The sequence below is a fragment of the Rhea americana genome, unplaced genomic scaffold (assembly GCF_003343005.1).
Source record: "Rhea americana isolate MKP2758 unplaced genomic scaffold, rheAme1 scaffold_63, whole genome shotgun sequence".
In the NCBI taxonomy this organism is placed as follows: domain Eukaryota; kingdom Metazoa; phylum Chordata; class Aves; order Rheiformes; family Rheidae; genus Rhea; species Rhea americana.
Window position 1 is genome coordinate 1,338,908 of NW_028186790.1, and position 12,814 is coordinate 1,351,721.

The following is a 12,814-nucleotide window of genomic DNA, read 5'->3' on the forward strand; positions in this document are numbered from 1 at the left end:
CCGGTAGTCTTCACCTGGGTCTGTCCCTGRAGAAGTTCAAGAGGCAACAGGCAAGGTGAAGATCCGTCCCCCCAAACCGGAGGTGATCTTTACCCATCCTCCCAGGAGCGCTAGTCTAGGAACAGGCTTGCTGCAGCTCTGCCACGTGTTACTTCGGCATCTCCTTACCTCTATTTCTCCTCCATAAAATCAGGGTAGTAATAATTTCTCTTCCCCATGGCAGTTTTGCTTGCGTGGAGCTCGCCCTTCCCAAGGCGACAAGCAGAGCGGTGACTGTTTAAAGGCTTTTTTTTGTTTGTATTTTCCTCTCCACAACGTAGCCTGTTTCCTGTGATGAAAGGGTGCGTCAGGGAGCAGCAAGAGCAGGGCTGAGTGCAGACGAGCTGCAAGCTGGGGGTGACCACAGCCCAGGCAGCGCCCTCACCCGCCGGGGCACAGTCCTGAACAGGGGGCACAGTGGGGTCTGCTAACAGGCCACCAGCAACCCCAGGCATGGCAAGTGGTGGACCAGAACCAGATCTGCCCAGGGAGCCTAGGCAGTGGCAGGACCAGAGACGAGGCTATGACATTGGTCTGAGGTCCTTCCAGGAGGCAGGGCTGGAGATCTGAGACCAGCACACCTTCAACATAGCTCAAGGCCAGGCCTGAGGGCCAAGGCCTGAGCYGAAATGACGGCCAGGGTTTTAGGGACAGCCCCAGGTGAGGCTTTTAAAGCCTTTTAGTGCTTTCAGTGCCTGCAAGAACGTGAGCCCCTTCAGGTGCACCAAACCAAAACATTATATGGCTCTCTACATTGCTGGGTTACCCATCACAGAAAAKACTCAAACACCTGATTTTCAGAGTCTGCAGAACTCCCATTGACTAATAGTTATCAACCCAAGTGTTCAAAAACCTGTCCAGGATTTGTTCCTGCAAGACAAGTTCTTGACTTAGCAYAAAATCTGTTAGTATAGAATTAGCTCTTCACATTTTTTTTCCAGAAATGTCAGCTAGCAAAGATAACTTTGTACTGGAAGCTCCGTGCAGCTAGGCTGCATTTGATCCCGTGCTAGCAACCTGGATTCACTTCACCACTGAAGTGTGGTCTTGCCGAAAACTAACTGAAACATCAATTCATATAAGCTTTTGAGCTCTGCTTTCCGCCAGGCTCCCAGCTTCCCAATTTGCTGTCACACATGTTATTTTAGGAGGCATCCAGAAAGCAGATGAAACAAGGGAGGGTTTCAGTGCCACACCAAAGCTAACAGCATAAATCCCACGAGTGACAGAAATAGCCAAGCTCCTGAAGAAAAGAGGTGCTTTTGCTCCACAGGGCTGTGGGCCTCATCCAAACTCTTTCAAAGTCCGTAAGAAGCCTCCTGATTTCAGAGAGATTTGAATCCAGCCCTCAGATGTCGTCAGCTCCGCCAGGGACGTACTTGTTAAGCAGCAACTACTGAGTGCAATAGGCACCATACTTTACACTTCAGAACTTGCCTTGATGGAAACCCAGAGCAACAGCAGGACTGGTGCAAAGCCCACCGGCTTCCCACAGTCCCTGCTGGGTGGCTCTCGTTGCCCAGCACTGAGAGTGCTCATCCAGTGCCCCTGCCTGCACTGASCCTGTTCAGCCTCTGGTGGAGGTTTCACAGCTCTACCAGGCCTGGCAAGGTTTTCTAGAAGCCCCCCTGAAGGACAGCCTCTTCTTCCAGTCAGAGCGGACTTTTTTCACCCCAAACTTGCTCCATTCCTAACCCTGGGAGCAAGCTGGCCTAAAGGAGCCTGAGAAAAAGCCTGGAGAATGGTTYGCCTCTCCCTGCCCGAGGAGGCAGTGACAGGACTGCCATTCCCATGAGGTGACCAGAGACCCAGTGTCACGTGTGCAGGGAGAGGACCTTCCCCTGCATCTGGACACGCTGCTGTGTAACAGCTTTGGGCTTTGCCTTCCCCTGGAACTGCCAAACCCAGGAACAACTTGCTCCTCCCAGAAGGTCAAGAAAGAGGAGCCCAGCCTTGCAGTGGGGCACCTCTGAGCCTTGTGGCTAGCATCAGCAGCTTTGCTTTTTTGACATACACCTATCAACTCGGCAGTTTTTGGAGTGTCCACGTTGTCTAGTCATCGGGAAATAAAAGATCCCGCTCAAGCCACTAAGTCCCAAACACAGATCACATTGTGAACCGAATGCTAGTAAGGCTGCCCAGAAGGAAAGCCACCGTCATGCGATGCCCATCACTGCTTTTAATCCAGAACGTGCAAGGCAAATAACAGGAATAGCACAGCTGGGTTAACGCTAGACTTGTGGATGSTGGAGGCGATTTTAAATATAAAATGGGGCAACTTTCTGGAGAAATACAGGGTAAGTCTGCCCTGCTGCTGCAGAGCTAACTGTGCTAGTTCTGTCTGGGCTAGCAGTGKGCTCAAAATGCTCTGAGAGCATCAACCCACGCTGGATCCATTAGCAGTGTGAAAGACAGTGTTCAAGTTGTATTAGGGAAAAGCAGAAAAATAATCATCTGGAGGACTGAGTGACTCAGGGGCTTGGCAATAAAAGGGATTGTGTTATTGCTGTGGAATGGATTCCAATTAGTTACATCCGCTTTTAATTATTATCATTTATACAGAACCTAAAGGCAGTCCACAGATTATCCAAAAATGCATGGGCTGCTCTGCCCTATCCCATCCTCCTTAAAAAGACAAACACAAATCTCATTGCCTACGTTGGACCTTACTGGCTGCTCCGTAAGTTGCTTATTAATACACAGCTTGCTATACCTCTACTTTTGCTGAAGTTTTGTAAGGAAAATAGGGAAGTGAGTGGTTGAGGTCCTAGTTTCATGTTAAGTGTTTTTGGTAGCAGCACTGGCTTGAGAAGTTTCTACACACCTCTCTGCATTCAGTTCCCTTTTCCCCCCTTTTATCACCCTGTGAGTCATGCAAATACTGGTCACAGAGCTGTGACATAAACCAGGTCAGTGAACTGGTAACACTGTTGTAAAAAAGAGGATATTTTTAATCAGAGTTGGTGGACCTCGTTGGTGACGTTCACCAGACAGTTGTGGATCTTCACTGAGGTGGTGGTGCGAGTCAGAATGCGCAACAGACGGACAGGAACTCCTTGACCTGATTTGCCACCAGAAAAACATCCCTCCTGAAACTGCARTCTCTGTTGTTAAGAAAACCCAGGGATCATGCTTAGACATCTAATGCTATTTAAAATACAATGCTGTGTTGATCTGCACCTGCAGTGAGGAGATCTTGCTCTTTCTAAAGTTCATGAAATAAGAGGAATTACTTGTCCGAAATGGATTACTTGGTTAATGCTAAAGAATACTCTACAGAACCATCACTTGCTTAGTCTGGTATAAACCTGAAGCATTCTGGGAAGCAATTTCTGGTCATTTATTTGTAATAAAAGAAGCCAGAATAATTTGGCAGATATCATAGTTTGCATTCAGACTTTCTCATTCTCTGTACATGGATCATCACCCTCACACCTCCGCGACAAAATCCTCTTCTATCTTCTGTCACTGTTGTATGAAAATAACCACTGTATGGGAAAGTCTGCCCTGTTTCAGATCCAATTCACATGAAAACCACAATTACCATTTGCAGAAATGTAGAGTGGGAAGATTAACCAGCAAAGCCCGTAGAATTAAGCTGGGTCTGTGAAAGGAGAATTTGGGTGGCACTTTTCACCTTTCTGGTCCTCTCTGGGCCATCCTCAGCCCTCCCCAGCAGCAGGATGGGCTCAGCAGTCGTGCTGTCTCCAATCTCTGTCATTTGCTTTCTCTCTGAAAACTGGGATTTGGTCTTTAAAGACCAAATGGTTGCACAAAGTAAGAAGGCCCCAGCAGCCAGATCTGGTGCTCTGCAATCTTAGATATTTCCAGGAATGGTTGACTGAGAGAAATGATTTAGAGTGACAGTTCTCCTCACCTCCAGGGTATTGCAGAGGCATAATAAGCATCCAGAAAAAAAAAAAAAGGATTCTGAAGAGGCTTGACTTTCACATCAGGCTGGCATGAATTTCTCTCTATTATCTTAACTGTGGTAGAAGTTTTATAATCTGGGAGTGGAAAAAGGAAACACCTAGTAACTGCAGCTCTTCCCAGCAAGAACACATAACACAATGGTTTCTAGTTGGATCCATACTAAAAACGGATTACCTACAGGAAAGTCTTTTGACCTGTTGAGGTGAAGTGGAAAAACACTATCTTCCAGTGTGAAATGACAACCTTAAAAGAATGTGAGAAAATCCTGTAGATCAGAGAACAGAGCAGCTCTGCCATGGATGTTTGTTCAGACTGGGACAGGGCATGCTTCTGGTGCCTCATTATTAAACTAGTTTTTCTCACCTTATACTGATGGGAAAATAAAATCATGTTTTCCATAACGGAGCCAAGATCAGGTTGAGTGTTCTTGTAAAGAATCCAGTTCCTGCCTTAAACTTCTTGCCAACAGCAACATTGCAGGCTGCTTTCATAAATTGTCCTGTTTCCACTAAGTGGGAAGTATCTTGCAGGAGAGAGAATTTCTTCACTAAGATATGTATCACTGATGGACTTCCTGCCTGGTTACCCCATGGGATACCAGAACAGGGAGCTGAGGAAACCAGGATGGTAGTTGAGAAATGTAACTTGTAACTCTTCAACGTGAGTTTGGTGGCTTTCACTTCTGAGCTGATCTGTCTTGTAAACAGCCAAAGACTGTATTTTCCCCATGGGCTTTAAGAAAGAAGCAGCTCAGGAGCAAAAATCTCTAAGAGCATAAACATGAGTTTAACCCTACATCCAGAGTAATTCCCAGGAGATGATGAGCGAGTAGGACAGGGAAATGAGCCTGTGAAAGAAGCAAAGCTAGAGCTGCTTCTTCACCCCTGGCAAGAAAGGGGAGAGGGTTGCACAGGACTTGCACATCAAATCCTTTCCAGGTCAGTGGCATGCTGTAAAGATGTTTCCCTTCTCTCCCCTAGAGCAGTACAATAACACAAATGCTCCAAAATGGAACAGTTTATCTCCTTCTGAAAACCACAGCTGCCTTCACACTGAATTCAGTGCAGGTGGAACAAGCCTAGCAGTCATGTCTGTACCTTTCAGAAGAAATATAATGAAGGTATAAGGTTAATGCTTTTAGTGTGTGTGTGTGTTTTACCGTTTTGAAATACATGGAATCTTGTTTTTCCAGAGGTTCTGTAGTATCTGTTTTGTCTTAGCTGGTCAGGAGCAAGGCCCAGGTTTTGAAGCTTAGAAGCTCACTTCAGCTTCACCAATAATCCTGTGATGCTGGGCATATCATGCAGCGCTTTCATTTGTCTTCTTATTTCTCCTTGAGTGTAAGTGCTCTGGGGCCTCGGCTGTCCTGTAGGCTTGAACTGTGACTAATAAAATGGAGTCTTGTTCTCAGCTGGGGCTTTGTGGTGGTCATGAAGTTGCAAAGAAAAACTTATGAAGAAATTTTTTAAGTATTTATTTGAAATCTTTGTTGTGTCCCTAAACTTGGAGAAATCAAGCCCAGGATTAAGTGATAAAGCCATGATCGGGAAGTTGGCAGCAGAACTGAGAGCAAAATTCAGGTCTCCCAACTCTCCATCTCATGCTAGAACCACTAGAATCTGCTGTTAGCAGAGCATCTGGCAAGCCTCAAAGAGGTCCCAGCAGGGAGATGGCAGGAAGGTTGCACCCTCCTTCATGCTAACCAAAGGACCGTGTATTATTTTGCTTTGGTAAGTGGCTGAGCCAGATGCACTGTCTGCCCGGGGCTCAAGGGACAGTGCTGTTTCTGTTTGACCACGTGCTCTGCAAACACTTGGTCTCACAAATTGCTCCTCCATAGAGTGAAAATGGGGAGGGCTTAGCAATTCCTGAATACAAAAYCATCACTTCTACAGAGAAAGGGAAGCACACTGCTGTGGGGGACAGGCAGGAACTGAGTGGGGAGTGTATCCTTTGACCCAGCCTGAGTGGGACGGTGAGGTGGTGAATGCAAGCTGAGCTTCTGATGTGCGCTGCAAAACTCACTATGAGTGCCCCCAAAGCTGGCAGTGCTGAGTGTTTCCCTGGGAGGGCTGTGTGCTCTTGTGGATTCAACATCAGAAAAAGACACCAGACAAGCCCCTCTGCAAATCTCTGATCAATGCAACTCTGATCAGCTGTGGACACAAGATCATATTTGTGTCGAATTACCCAGGCCACGCGGTACTGCCAGCTTTACGCTTCATGTCGCCTGCAGAAGGAGTTTCAGAGTGGCACAGACTGACACTACCTAATCCAGCCTAAATCCTCTTGGTACAAAGACAAACTAGCAAATAACTTTCACCACTTCTAACCCAGCACAGTTCATTTATCCCAGCTCAGCACAGTGATCTGCAACTACTGGGGTTTTTTTTGTTCTAGTGAGAGCTCAAAGCCAGATGTTCTGCTGTTCTGCTAGGAGAATGTCACTTCACTAGTGACCCTACTCAGCCAACTTAGCTGTACCCAGCAAGGCAGCAAGACCTAATTACCAAACCATCCTGAATAATCTTATCTTATAGCTTAAAGGCTCCTGTCACTCTCCCAGTGAAAGGGGGACCCAACTCCTGGACAGAGGGACTTCAAAGCTATGGTGTGGCTGCCCATGACCAATGTYGTGGCTCAGCTGCGTCTTGATGCTTTATGCCAAATACATGATAATAGCATCAACGGTTAGGAACTGGTCTTGGCAGYGCCGATGGGAAACATCATTCAGCCTGGCTTTCTCAACCAACATTTCAGAATAGTGTTGTTCTCCCTAAACATATTCTTATGGCAATCTAATTAATAGATAATCCTTAGTTTTCCAAAAGGCTTTTCATGTGATGCTTTGGAAAAGACTTTTAAAGAAATTAGTCTATCACTGAATAAGGATGACTGTTCTGWAGGTGAAAAACAGTAAGCACAGACTAGAAGTAAAGGGACGGTTTTACAGTAGGAATAACAGGGACTATGCTGGCCCTGCACAATATATCATATTTGATGTGTCTGTGCAGGATAGGGAGTTATTCAGTCAACACTAAAGGTAACTGTGAAGAAATGCAAGAAGCTTAAAATAATGCATGATCAGGCAATACAGGCACATGCAAAATTCAGTGTCCATGAAGAGGCGGAAGGACTGGGGCAGGAGGAATGACCTGGCTCCTACAAAGTGCCCAGTGCTCCACATGGATTACCTCCATGCAGGAAAGAGATCCTAGAGCCTTCCAGAGACTCCTCACTGAGTAGCACAGCATAGCACAGCAGCAGGTGAAAAGGGCAAAACCCATCATCCCTGCATCAGCGTGGATCTGGCAGGGTGTGATATAGCCCCCAGTCGGGGAGAGACTCAGCAGGCTCCTTAGCTTTCAGGAGAAATGAGGATGGGCGGGATATGACAGAGATCTATAAAATCATGACAAAATGATTTTATACTACTACAAAGTGAGTAGGGAATTAGTAACTGGAGTTCTCATAATGTACGTAGGAGAAGGAGCCTGGGAACATGCTGGTATCTGAATCAGCAGAAATTGTGCAAGCTCAATCCTTGCAGCGTTGGGTGTACCCAGGCGCACCAGCTAAATGCTGTAAGGGAGCATTTTTCTCTAGCCATCGGTGGTGAAAAGCATGTCTAGAGCAGCCTGATTTGATTATACACAGCTGCTGGGATCCAGGCGGTGGCTGGGTAGTTGTGAATGGCAGAGGAACAAAGTGGCTTTGAGGGAAAGTGGCTCAGTCGTTCTCACCTTTCCTGGTGTCCTGCATTTCAGCACTTGTCCAAACTGCTTGAAAGCCTCGCCCAGTTTTGGCTGATTTAAATCAGTTTGAACTATTTAAACAGCACRTATGCAAACATAGCTTAAAGACTAACTTAGGACTTAACAACCTAACGTCACTTAGGGTAGCTTGGTGGATTGTATAAGGAGCTGGTTATGCTGCGGAGAGCTTTCTGATAGAGACTAAGGCCCAGGGAGCAGGACCTCCAGAATGAGCAAGCTAAAGCCTTGCTTTAAGCAACAGTTTAGGAGGCAAGAAAAGCCTGTAGGACACCCCTTGGAGTCCGGCACTCTCCTACATTCACACATTTTTACAGCGTGCAAATCCTCCTCCAGGCAATTTAGTATTATCCCTGCTGTTAAATTAGTCTGGAAAAAGCAAATCTTTAGTGCAGATTATTACTTGAGAAAATAAGGTCCCTTTTTAGGGCTTGATGTGTAAAACAGCACAGAGTTGAGCTGTTGGCTCAAGCACCAGCTTGAGCGAAGGACTCTTCCCCCTGGTCTCACCAGCCTGTCAGGATTGTGAGTGGTTTTTCTGGACTCCTTTTGCCAGGTTTACAGACCCTCTTCTGGTCCTGTCTGCCACTGCAGTTACATCCGGGGTGGAAAGGGGATGTAAAGGAGGATGAACCCAGATTTTGTCCTGTGGCCAGACCAGGAAGGTACTGGGGAAGTGCTTTGAGCCACCCCTGTTTCACATTCAGCAATGAGACAGGCCCTGTCGCCACTGGGAGCCCGTACCACACCAGTCCTGGGCAGCCCCCGTTCCCTGTGGTGCCCCAGCAGTGGTGGGGAGCTGTGGGGTATCGCCAAGCCATGAGTTTCACTCAGGCCATCTGAGCTTTGCACCTTCACAGCCTGGTTAAGAAGCATTGGAGCAGTGTGATGCCATGAGCCATGCCTGAGGGATGARCCTGCCCAAGAGAAGCATGAAGGGTAGAGCTGGACTCATCACATTTCTGTTCTCAGACCAGTTCTGTCTTCTGTTTGCACCTCCATGAACTTTCTTTCTCGTCTGTGTAGCATCGGTGAAACAAGTTGTCCTTGACTATGTTTAGACAGGATGTAGCCCTAAAGGGTCAGAATGCTGCTCCGTCTAGAGGTAACACCATAATATATGTTACCTTGCTGTCAACAACTAGAGGATGATTGAGCAACCCACAATTTTTAAGCATTCTTACAAATGCATCTTTAATCCTTCACCTAGAAACCTGGTAAATTCAGTCAAAGCAGCCTGGGTAATCAAGGGCCTAACCTGCCCCTATGGTGCTCTCTCCACCGTTCAGCCTCTGCTGTCCTTCCCCCACTGTCATTCTCCAGCYTTCCTTGCCCTGTTACCCTTCCTAGCTGTCCTTCCTCACTTGCAAACAAAAAAACTTCACAAACTGGTACTTCATTGAAAGGAAGAGAGGAAAGGGAAACAGCAAAACAGATAATATAACAACAAACAACCACACTGTCCTAAGTACACAGAGCTCAACTCTCTTTTTCTCTTTACTTTTCTGGGGCCTTCTAGGAAAACCRGCTACTTCATCTGTCCTGAGTGCTCCCACTGACCTGAGTTCACTGATGTCAGTCCTCAGGCTATGCATTTGTCCAAGGCAGCAGATGTCTGTCTATCTGTTTGTCTGGCCATCTGTCCATCCGTCCATCTATCCCATTAGCCACTACTACTCTTCTTTAGCTATTCAGTGATCTCTGCTCCTTAGCAGGAACGCCATATTGCCCTCTATCAGAAGAAGACTAAATAAAGTAAAAACCCCAGGAACAACCCACTTTTATGAAGGAATTCTGATAGCTGCTGTATGGAGTTGGAGACCTCAAGGTCCCAGAGAGGTAGAGAAACAGGAATTTGACCCATGAACAGGAGTGCTTGAGGACMTCCGATTTTCATCACTGGATTCACCTCATTATTCAAGCAGGAGTGGAATTGGAGAAACTAAAAATACAAAAACCAGGAGGAGTATTTCTGAYCAGATAGACTGACAAATATCATGGTGCAAAATAAATGACTATCTGTTCCTTTACTCATTACCAGAGGAGTGAGGGACTTTTATGATCATGTGGTGGATAATCAAATGCTGATTGCCACAAAAGAAGAAGGTTTACTCTCCTCCTTCCCTCCTGTCATTCCCATGTAGTCGGGGATCGGACATAGGAGGGCATAGCCCTCCCTCCCTTCATCTTGTTCCTATGGGTGACATGCAGCATCCCGGATATGACTGCATATTTTGCTCCCCTGCTAYGCCCTGCTTCATCTGGAGTTGTTGCTCGATGCCCAGAACAATATGTTGTGGTTAGAGTTACAAGCCAGGAAAGATCAGGAGAATACAAAGCAGCTCCCTACTCCCCCTCTTCCCCTCTCTGCTAGTGCTGAGGGGGAAAAGGCAGCTTGCTTCCATCTGCTAGCTGTGAGTTTGTAGTGGTCCTGCAGGGCTTGCAGGARGGAAGAAGACTAAGCAGTTACCAGAGTCCTGTTCCTACGCAGGGAGAACAGTCTTTCGGCATCTGCTCTACCATAGATTTGCTGTATGACTTGGGCACAGTATTTGGGATTGWAGGATCACTGGGTAATTAGGGTGGGAAGAGACCTCAGGTGGTCTTTAGCCCAAACTTCTGCTCAAAGCAGGGCCAGCTAGGAGGGCAGACTGGGTCGCTTTGATTTTATCCAGTCATGTCTTGAAAACCTYCAAGGACACAGACTGCATAATCTCTCTGGGCAACCTTCTCTGSTACCTGACTGTCCTGGTCATGGAAAAGTTTTTCCTGTTATCTAGTCTGAGCCTCTCTTATTTCAGCTCATGCCTGTTGTCTCTTGTCCTCTCACCATGCACCATTGTGTAGAGCCTGGATCCATCATCTTAACCTCTTTGTAGATATTGGAGGTTGCATCCCTCCCTGGGTTGTCTCTTCTCCAGCTGAACAAGCCCAGCTTCTTCAGCTTCCCTTCACAGGGCAAATGCTTCAGCCCCTGAGCATCTCAGTGGCCCTTTGCAAGACTCACTCTAGTATGTTCATGTCTCTCTTGTGTTGAGGAGCCCAGAACTGGATCCAGCACTCCAGATGGGTCTCACCAGTGCTGAGCAGAGGGGAAGGATCATCCCTTGACCAAATGACAATGGTCTTCCTAATGCAGCCCGAGAGGCCATTAGCCTTCTTTGCTGTGAAGGCATACTGCTGGCTCATGCTCAGCTAACTGATCACCAGGTCCCATGGGGCCTTTCCTGAAGAGCTCCTTTCCAGCCAGTCAGTCCTCAGCCTGTACTGAGCAGGAGGTTATTCCTTACTCCTTACCAGACTTTGCATTTGTTCTTGATGAATTTTGTAAGTATCCTGATATATCTAGTCAAAGTTAGTTACCAGCCTGCAGGTGCCTTTTCGGATTGCCATATTCACAGGAATTYTTGCTTTGAAATGGCTTAGAAAGTCCCTTTCAGGGCTTACCTGCATCTTAAGGGTCTAAAATGTCTAGTCTGCTTATTTGGGACTTTGAAAAGGCTGGAAGCTYAGGTACTGGTGCTCTACGGACCAGTGAAATAACTAAGACTGGAAGAACCACGTCTGACAATGAAGCCTTTTGTACCACTCAGTGCAAAGGTGAGGATTTGTGGCACAGCGGAGGGCCTCAGATAGGACTTTTCCTGCCTCTCATCACAAGACTCTCAGAAGGAGTTAGGAGCTCCTATGCCCTCCTGTGACCATGGTGCTGTTGAGAGGAAGGGGAACCTGTGCCCTTTCACACCTAGGCTGAGCCAACCCACAGACATGGTTTGGTGCAGTGTACGTTTGGCCCRAGAGCTGTAAGTCATCTTCCTTTGCTGTGTGCAAGCCCTTTGGCCAACAAGTCTGTTTCAAAATGATCATAACATTTGGTAAAGTTAAGGTAGAGTAATGTTCTTCTCCATTAACAGCTGAGGAGCTACTGTGCATAAAGGCAAGCCGTCATACTCACGGTCTTAGTATTTTTAGAGGCCATGTTCAGGGAGAAATGTGTAGGAGAATTTGTTCATTTATGTAGATCAAGACAAAGACCCGCTTGGCTCCTTTGACAAAGACCTCTCATTCTTCCCCAGCTTGCCACAGTAGCAGTTCAGGGTCTCACTCCCATGACAGAAAGGTCCCTTCCACAAACCAGAATATTTATTGTGATGCTGACACAGAGGAAGCATTCCCAGGACTTCCCAGCTCCAGGACTGCTCATTCATCTCTTTCAGACAGAACGGAGCATGTCACAAGAGCAGATGCAGAGCAGGCAGAGCTCCCCATGAGATCTTGCACTGCTAAAGATGATAAACAGATGGGGAAATCTGCTGGGAAATGCATTGACGTAAGAAGTAGGTGAGAGGCTGAAGCACTGTCCCCAGGGACATGGAAACATGCTGAGAAAGCTGGATGAAGAGACCCAAATGCCAAGGCACAATGGCTCTTTGATTCCCCCAGACAGAGTGCTGCTAGTGGACCATTTCCTCTCCCACCCCTCCTAGGCAGGATTAGAGATTTTTTACGCTTACTTTATGACTCCTCTCTGGGATTTCCTTTGACCCTCTTCTAAAACACTTAGCAGCATCGAGTTTCTGCTGCTGCTCCTTTGTTTTGCTCACTCTGGTTATCTCTGTAGCATCCCTCTACAACCAGAAGAGCAGTGATCTGAGATGTTGGCCTCCAGAGGATAATTTACTGGGGCAGCTGCACCCCAAGTATACAAAGCATATCCCCATGGAAAAGTCTCAGCCTTTCCAGGCTGACATTTCTTTTGGATCTTGGGGCCTGGTTCAAACCTGGTCTTACAGTCCTCTGCTGAGAAGTTTAGTCCCCCAGACATCACATAAGGCCTATGCCATAGTGAGTGTATCCTTCTTAGGAGGCTGTTATCCAAGAAAACAACTACTGTTTACACAGTATAGATGCTCCTGCTTTGTCACCACGGTCAAAATACAGACCGTGTATTTGGGTCACCTCCAAACCCAGCACACTTGCCTTTGGGCCTCTTGGTGTGGATCAGAAGGCCAAGGCGAGTGCCCAGGATGACTTGGGGAAATCTGTGTACCTTAAGAGGATGATTAAAA